The sequence below is a fragment of the Ovis aries genome, chromosome 1 (genome assembly GCF_016772045.2).
Source record: "Ovis aries strain OAR_USU_Benz2616 breed Rambouillet chromosome 1, ARS-UI_Ramb_v3.0, whole genome shotgun sequence".
NCBI lineage: Eukaryota > Metazoa > Chordata > Mammalia > Artiodactyla > Bovidae > Ovis > Ovis aries.
This window is the reverse complement of record NC_056054.1, coordinates 267,453,086-267,462,620: the sequence shown is the minus strand read 5'-3', so window position 1 is coordinate 267,462,620 and position 9,535 is coordinate 267,453,086.

The following is a 9,535-nucleotide window of genomic DNA, read 5'->3' as shown; positions in this document are numbered from 1 at the left end:
GGTGCCATACTGTGGTCACATCTTGAGGAGACATTAAACTTTTTATGGGCTCAAGGTGAGGATTTGCGATCTGCCCACTTGCCTCAGGAATCCTAAAGGATAGAACAAATTTAGCTCTGTCAGAAGTAAAAAAAAAAACAAAAAACAAAAAACACAGCAATTGGAAGGATTTTCAAGCAGTTGCTAGGCCACACCAACTTAGGGCCCTCCAAGAAAAAAATGTGAATCTTGTCCCCTAGTCTCAGTATCCAGGTTGACACACAAGATGTGTCCCCCAGGATCCAAGAATGTTCCAGACAGACCTAGGATCACTAGATCTCTCCTACAGAGAAAACATGATGGAACAGATGTTTGGATGCTGCTTTGAATTTGCCTGTGAGTGTGGGAACCCTCTCGATGGTCATGGACTCAAGGGAACTTGCCACTGAAAAATGACCTATAAGCAAGCACTTTCAAGCAGTGTGTGACTCTAAGCATGTAGGATGCCTGGAAAGCTATCTTCCATTGTGGAAGGAAAGGCATCCAGTGAGAGTATGTTTTTAGGCCTCTATCTTGCAGGAACTGTATCGCTTAAAAAAACGTGAAACTTCTAGGCCTGCTCCAAGGGCCTAAATTCCAGAGTCAGGTTCCTGTAACTCCCTGCACTTTCTGAGACTTTCAAATACATTCTTTGTTCCTACCAGTAATGCCCCAGAGGAAACAGGCTGCGTGGGAGTGTGTCTGAGAGTGCTGGGTGCCATTGTGTGGTCACCTCGTTAATGTGACATTTCAGTGCAAATGGGCCCAAAACAAGGAGTTGTGAGCCGCCTGCTTACTTCAGAAATCCCAAAGGGTGGAACAAAGCTAGCTGGGTCAGAAGAAAACAGAAATTGGATAGATTTTTAAGCAGTCTGTGACTCATCATGCAGGATGCTGAGAAAGCTAACTTCCTCTAAGGAAGGAAAAGCACACACTCAGAGTGTGTTTTCAAGCCTCTATCTTGAAGGAAATGTTTTGCTTCTAAGAGGTGAGATGCCTGTTCTGTTCTGAGGGCCTAATCACCAGAGTCATTGCCGTGTGTCTCCCTGCACTTTCTGAGCCTTGCAAACACATTCCTAGGTCATACTGGCACTACCCATGATGAAGCAGGCTATGGGAGTGTGTCTGAGAGTGTTGGGTGCCATACTGTGGTCAGCCCTTCGAGGTGACATTCCACTGCAACTGGGCCTAAGGCAAGGAGTTGCGAGCTGACTGCTTGCCTCTAAAATCACAAAGGATGGAGCAAAGCTAGCTCTATCACAAGTAAGAAAATGGAGATTGGATGGATTTTCAAGCAGTTGCTTGCTGAACAGCTTTAGGGACCCCCGAGAGAAAATTATGAATTTTGCTCCCTAGGCCTGGTATCCAGGTTGATATACAAGATTTGTCCCTGCAGGATCCAAGAATACTCCAGACAGACTTAGGCTCACTTTATCTCTCCTACAGAGGAAACATGATGGAACAGACGTTTGGATGCTGCTTTTAATTTCCCTGTGAGTGTGGGAAACCAGACCATGGTCACCGCCTCAGGGGAACTTGCCACTGAAAAATGACCTCCAAGGAATCGCTTTCAAGCAGTGCGTGACACTCAGCATGGAGGGAAAGCTCTCTTCATCCTAGGAAGGAAAGGCATCCACATAGAGTGTGTTTTCAGGACTCTATCTTGCAGGAAATGTTTCATTTCTAAGACGTGAGAACGCCAGGCCAGTTCTGAGGGCCTAAATTCCAGAGTCAAGGCTGTGTGTCTCCCTGCACTAGATAAGCCCTGCAAACACATTCCTAGGTCACACAGGACTGCCTGTTAGGAAGAAGGATCGGGGAGTGTGTCAGAGAGTTCTGAGTACCATGCTGTGGTCACCTCGTTGAAGTGATCTTTCACTGCAAATGGTCCCGAGGGGAGGAGTTGCAAACCACCCGCTTACTTCAGAAATATCAAAGAGTGGAGAAATCTATTTCTGTCGGAAGTAAGAAAAGAGTAATTGGACGGGTTTTCAAGCACCTCCTAGGCTGTACTGCATTTGGGTACTCTGACAGAAAATTTTGAATTTTGAGCCTAGTATCATCGTCCAGGTTAACACACAGGTTGTGTCCCCACAGGATCCAGGAATGTTTCAGACAGTCCTAGGCTCACTAATCTCCCCTGCAGAGAAAACATGATGGAACAGGCTTTCGGATGTGGCTTTGACTTCCTCTGTGAGTGTGAGGCCCTTCCCAAAGTCCATGGCCTCAGGTGACCTTACCACTGAAAAATGACCTCCAAGGAAGCACTTTCAAGCAGTGTGTGACTCTCAGCACACAGGATGCTGGGGAAGCTATCTTCATTCGAGGAAGGAAAGGCATCCGCAGAGAGTGTGATTTCAGTCCTCTATCTTGCAGGAAATCTTTCGTTTCTGAACCGTGAGACCTCCAGGCCTGTTCCGAGGGTACAGATTCCAGTCAGTGCCGTGTGTCTCCCAGCACTTTCTAAGTCTTGGGAACACATTTCTAAGCCATACAGGCACTGCCCATGAGGCAGCAGGCTGCAGGAGTGTGTCTGAGGGTGCTGGGTGCTATACCGTGGTCACCTCAATGAGGTGACATCCCACTGCAAATGGGCCTGAGGCGAGGAGTTGCAAGCCCCCTGCTTGCTTCAGAAATCTCAAAGGGTGGAGAAAATCTAGCTGTCAGAAGTAAGAAAATAGTAATTGGATGGGTTTTCAAGCACTTACTAGGCTGTTCCTCTTTGGGGTCCCCCGAGAGAAAAATTCAAATGTTGCCCCCAAGGATCGTTATCCAGGTTGACATGTGTTCCCGCATGATCAAGGAACATTCCAGACAGTCCTAGGCTCACTAGATCTCTCCTGTAGATAAAACATGATGGAACAGATGTTTGCATGTTGCTTTGACTTTCCCTGTGAGTGTGGCACACCCTCTCGTTATTCATGGCCTGAGGGGACCTTGCCACTGTAAAACGACCTACAAGTAAGAGATTTCAAGCAGCGTGTAAATAGTAGCACGCAGGATGCTGGGAAAGCTATCTTCCTTCGAGGAAGGAAAGGCATCCACAGAAAATGTGTCTTCAGGACTCTTTCTTGCAAGAATTGTTTCACTTCTAAGATGTGAGACCTCCAGGACTGCTTCAAGGGCCAAATTTCAGAGTCAGGGCCTTGTGTCTCCGTGCACTTTCCAAGCCTTACAAACACATTCCTATGTCATAGTCATACTGCCCATGAGGAAGCAGGCTGCAAGAGTGTGTCTGAGAGTGCTGGGTGCCATGCTGTGGTCCACTCATCGAAGTGACATTGCACAGCAAATAGGCTCGATGCAAGGAGTTCGGCGCTGCCTGCTTGCTTCAGAAATCCCAAAGGTTGGAGCAAATGTAACTCTTTCAGGAGTAAGAAAATAGCAATTGGATGGATATTCAAGAAGTTGCCCGGCCACACCAATTTATGGCCAGGTATCTGGTTGACAGGCCCGGTATCCAGGTTGACACACAAGATGTGTCCCCACAGCATCCAAGAATGTTCCAGACAAACCTAGGTTCGCTAGATCTCTCCTACAGAGAAAATGTGATGGATAGACTTTTACATGTTGCTTTGACTTTCCCTGTGTGTGTGGGACCCCTCCCGAAGGTCCCAGACTCAGGAGAACTTGGCACTGAAACATGACCTCCAAGTAAGCACTTTCAATCAGTGTATGACTCTCAGCACTAGGGATGCTGGGAAAGCTCTCTTCCTGCGAGGAAGAAAAGCCATCCTCATACAGTGTGTTTTCAGGCCTCTATCTTGCAGGAAATGTTTTCTTCTAAGACGGAGACATCCAGACCTGCTCAGTTCAATTCAGTTCAGTCACTCAGTCGTGTCCGACTCTTTGCAACCCCATGAATTGCAGCACACCAGGCCTCCCTGTCCATCACCATCTCCCGGAGTTCACTCAAACTCACTTCCATTGAGTCAGTGATGCCATCCAGCCATCTCATCCTCTGTCGTCCCCTTCTCCTCCTGCCCCCAATCCCTCCCAGCATCAGAGTCTTTTCCAATGAGTCAGCTCTTTGCATGAGGTGGCCAAAGTACTGGAGTTTCAGCTTTAGCATCATTCCTTCCAAAAAACACCCAGGGCTGATCTCCTTCAGAATGGACTGGTTGGATCTCCTTGCAGTCCAAGGGACTCTCCAGAGTCTTCTCCAACACCACAGTTCAAAAGCATCAATTCTTCGCCAGTTCTTCTCCAAGAGCCTAAATTCCAGAGTCAGGGCCTTTTATCTCCCTGCACTTTCTGAGCCTTGCACACACATTCCTGGGTTATAGCGGTACTGCCCACGAGGAAGCAGTCTGCCAGAGTGTGTATAAGAGTGCTGGGTGCCATACTGTGATCACCTCTTTCAGGTGACATTCCACTGTAAATGGGCCCGAGGAGAGGAGATGCGATCTGCCTGCTTGCTTCATAAATCCCAAAGGGTGGAGTAAAGCAAGCTATGTCAGAGGTAAGAAAAACGCAGCTGGAAGGATTTTCAAGCAGTTGCTAGACCACGCGGCTTTAGAGCCCCATGAGCGTAAAATGAATTTTGCTGCCAAGGCCCATTATCCAGGTTGATACACAGAGTGTGTCCCCGCAGGATGCAAGAATGTTACAGACAGACCTAGGCTCACTATATCTCTCCTACAGAGAAAACGTGAGGCAACAGATGCTTTGACTTTCCCTGTGAATGTGGGAACCCTCCCAACTTTCAGGACCTCGGGACCTTGCCACTGAAAAATGACATCCAAGCAAGCACTTTCAAGAAGTGTGTGACTCACAGCACGCAGAAAGCTGGGAAAACTATCTTCCTATGAGGAGGGAAAGACATGCACAAAGAGTGTGTTTTCAGGCCTCTATCTTGAAGAAACTGTTTCGCTTCTAAGATGAGAGACCTCCAGGCATACTCCAAAGGTCTAAATTCCAATCAGGGCCGTGTGTCTCCCTGCACTATCCAAGCCTTGTAAACATATTCCTAGGTCAGCGCATTCCTGCCCATGAGGAAGCAGGCTGCGGGAGTGTGTCTGAGGGGGCCCGGTGCCCCGCTTGGGGTCACATGGTCAAGGGCACCTTGCACCACCAATGGGCCCCAGGCAAGGAGTGGGGGGCTGCCCTCTTGCTTCAGAAATGCCAATTAGGGAGCAAAGCTAGCTCTGTCAGAAGGAAGAAAACAGCCACGGGATGGATTTTCAAGCAGTTTTGGGGCTGTACCATGTTCGTGCTCCCCAGGAGAAAAACACAAATTTTGGCCCCTAGGCCCGATATCCAGGTGGGTGCACAGGGTGTTCCCCGCAGGATCCAAGAACATTCCAGATAGACTTAAGCTCACTAGCTCTCACCTGCAGTGGAACCGTGATGGAACAGCCATTTGGAGGTTGCTTTGACTTTCCCTGGGAGTATGGGAGCCCTTCCTGGGCTCAGGACTTCAGGTGCATTGCCACTGAAAAATGACTTCCAAGCAAGCACTGGCAAGCCGTGTGCGACTCTCCTCACACAGAGGTCTGGAAAAGTTATCTTCCTTGGAGCAAGGAAAGGCAGACCCAGAGAGTGTGTTTTCAGGCCTCCATCTTGCAGCAAGCATTTGGCTTCTCGGACGTCAGACCTCCAGGTCTCCTCTGAGGACCTCAAATCCGGAGTCACAGCCGTGTGTTTCCCTGCACTTTCTGAGCCTTGCAAACATATTCCTAGGACAGGGCAGTCCTGCCTAAGGGGATGCAGGCTGCTGGAGTGTCTGAGGGTGCCGGTGCCATGCTGGAGTCACCTGGTCGAGGGCACCTTGCACCTCCAATAGGCCCCAGGCAAGGAGTGGTGGGCTGCCCCCTGGCTTTAGAAATCCATGGAGGGGAGCAAAGCTCGCTCTGTCACAAGGAAGAAAACACCAACGGGATCCACTTCAAGCAGTTGCTGGGTCGCCTTGTGTTCAGGCTCCTCGGAAGAAAAATTTGGCCCCTAGACCCAGTATCCACGTGAGCGCACAGGGTATTTCCCCTGCAGGATCTGAGAACATTCCAGACAGACCCAGGTTCACGAGCTCTCTCCTGCAGAGGAAAGGTGACGGAATAGCCATTTGGACCTTGCTTTAACTTTCCCTGGGACAGTGGGAGCCCTCCCTGGGCACAGGGCCTCAGGGGCCATTGCCACTGAAAAATGACCTCCAAGCCAGCACTTTGAGCTATGTGTGACTCTCAGCCCTCAGGAGGCTGGGAAAGATATCTTCCTTGGAGGAAGGAAAGGCAGCCACAGAGAGTGTGTTTTCAGGCCTCTAATGTTTCACTTCTCAGATGTCAGACCTCCAGGCCTGCTCCAAGGGCCTCAATCCTAGGTCAGAGCAGTCCTGCCCATGAGGAAGCAGGCTGCAGGAGCGTGTCTGGGGGAGCTGGGTGCCATACTGTGGTCACCTGGTGGAGGGCACCTTGCACCTCCAATGGGCCCCAGGAGAGGAGTGGCGGGCTGCCCCCTTGCTTCAGAAATTCCAAAGCGGGGAGCAAAGCTCACTCTGTCAGAAGGAAGAAAACAGCAACGGGATGCATTTTGAAGCAGTTACTGGGCCGCCCTGTGTTCAGGCTCCTCGGAAGAAAACTGCGAATTTTGGCCTCTAGTCCCAGTATCCAGTTGGGCGCACAGGGTCTTTTCCCCACAGGATCTGAGAAACACACTCTCTGTGGATGCCTTTCCTTCCTTTAGGAAGATAACTTTTCCAGCCTCCTGCATGCGGAGAGTCGCACGTGGCTTGCCAGTGCTTGCTTGGAAGTCATTTTTCAGTGGCAATGGTCCTGAGGTCCTGAGCCCAGGGTGGGCTCCCACACCCCCGGGGAAAGTCAAAGCAACCTCCAAATGGCTATTCCATCACGTTTCCTCTGCAGGAGAGAGCTAGTGAGCATAGGTCTGTCTGGAACGTTCTCGGATCCTGTGGGGACACACCCTGTTCTTCCACCTGGATACCGGACCTAGGGGGCAAAATTCGCATTGTTCTCTTGGATGGCCCTAAAGCAGTGTGGCCTAGAAACTGCTTGAAAGTCCATTAAATCGATCTTTTCTTACTTCTGACAGCAAGACTTTTCGTGCAGCCTTTGGGGTTTCTCAAGCATGTAGACTGCCTGCAACTGCTTGCCATTGGCCCATTTACAGTTGAATGTCACCTCTTCTGGGTAACCACAGTATGGCAAGCAGCACTCTCAGACTCACTCCCAGAGACTGTTTCCTCCTGGGCAGTCCAGGTACATAGGAATGTACTACAAGGCTCAGAAAATGCAGTGAAATACAGTGCCCTGACTCTGGAAGTTAGGTCCTCTGGACAAACCTGGAAGAATTACAATCTTAGAAGTTAGACAGTTCTTAATAGATAGAGGCAAGATAAGGCATGTTCCTTGATGCCTTACTTTTCGCAGTAGCATACCTTTCCCAGAATTCTGTGCGTTGATAGTCACACACTGCTTCAAAACGCTTGCATGGAGGTCGTTTTTCAGTAGCAATCCCCCTGACTGTGTGACCATTGGGAAAGCCCCCACACTCACAGGGAAAGCAAAACCAACATTGAACCATCTAATCCATCATGTTTTCTCTCTAGGACTGATCCAGTGAGCCTAGATGTTTTTGGAAAAATTTTGTGTACTGAGGGGACACATCCTGAATCTGAAGTTGGATACCGTACCTTGGTGGCAAAATTCAGATTTTTCTCTTGGTTGGCCTTTAATAGGTGAGAACTAGCAACTGCCTGAAAGAGCTGTTTTCTTCCTTTTGAGAGCAAGAACTTTGGGCCACTCTTTGGGACTTCTGAATCAAGCAGGCGGCTCGCAACTCCTAGCCAATGGCCCATTTACAGTTGAATGTCGCGTCTTCTGGGTAAGCACAGCATGGCAACCGACACTATCCCACACACTCCCACAGCCTGTTTCCTCGTGGGCAGTCCCGGCATGCCATGGGAATGTGTTTACAAGGCTCAGAAAGTGCAGGGAAACACACTGCTTGACTTTGGAATTTAGGTTCTTTGGGCTATCCTGGAGGACTCACATCTTAGAATTCAGACAGTTCTTGATAGACAGAGGCCTGAAAGCACACTCTCTGTGGATACCTTACCTTTCTTTAAGGAACATAGCTTTCGAAGCGTCATGTGTGGGGAGAGTCACACACTGCTTGAAAACTCTTGCTTTGAGGTCAATTTTCAGTAGCAATTTCCCCTGATGGGGTGGCCGTAGGGAAGGCCCCCACAATCACAGGGTAAGTAAACGAACATCTAAACGTCTGTTCCATCAAGTTTTCCTTGTAGGAGACATCCTGTGTGACTAGGGCTGTCTGGAAAATACTTGGATACGTGGAGACACAGCCTGAGTGTGGTTTGTTAACGGACCTTGTTGGCAAGATTCATATTTTTCTGTTAGTCCTAAAATAGGCTTCCCTTGTGGCTCAGCTGGTAAAGAATGTGCCAGCAATGTGGATGACCTTGGTGTGATTCCTCTGTTTGGAAGATCCACTGGAGAAGGAAAGGGTATGCACTCAAATATTTTGGCCTGGCGAATTTAATGGACTGTATATTCCATGGGGTCGTAAAGAGTCAGACCCGACTGAGTGACTTGCACAGCAATAGCCCTAAAATGATGTGGCCTCACAACTGCTTGAAAATCTATCCAATAGCTGTTTCTTCTGACACCGAGAGTTTTGGGCCACCCTTTGGAATTTCGAAAGCAAGTAGGCTACTCGCAATTACCAGCCGCTGGCCTATGTACAATTGAATGTCACTTCACCAGGGTAACCACAGTATGGCAACCAGCACTCCCAGACACACTTCTGCAACCTGTTTCCTCATGGGCAGTTCTGGTACACCATAGGAATGTGTTAATGAGGCTCAGAAAGTGCGAGAAACAAACTGCCCTCTGACTCTTGAAGTTAGATCCACTGGGCAAACATGGAGGTCTCACATTATAGCATCTAGAAAGTTCCTGATAGATAGAGACCTGAAAACACACTCACTGTTGATGCCTACCTTCCTTGAAGGAGCATACCTTTCCCAGCATGCTGTGTGTTGAGAGTCACACACTGCTTGGAATGCCTACTTGGAGGTTATTTTTCAGTAGCAATTTCCCCTCATGATTTGACTGTTGGGAAGGCCCCCACACTCAGAAGGAAGGCAAAACCAACATGCAGACATTTATTCTATCAAGTTTTCTGTATAGGAGAGATCTTGTGTGCCTAAGTATATTTGCAAAATTATCGGATAATGTGAGGAACACCTTGAATGTGAAGTTGGATACCTGACCTTGGTCAAACTTTGCAGTTTTGTCTTGGGACTCCCTAAAATGGTACGGCCTTTCAACTGCATGAAAATCCATCCAATAGCTGTTATCTTAACTTCTGACATTGAGAGCTTTGGTCCACCCTTTGGGTTTTCTGAAGCAAGCAAGCAGATCACAACTGCTATCCACTGACCCATTTATAGTTAAATGTCTCCTCATCTGGGTAACTACAGTATGGCAACCAGCACTCTCAGAAACACTCCCTTCAACTGTTTCCTCTTTGACAGTCCCAG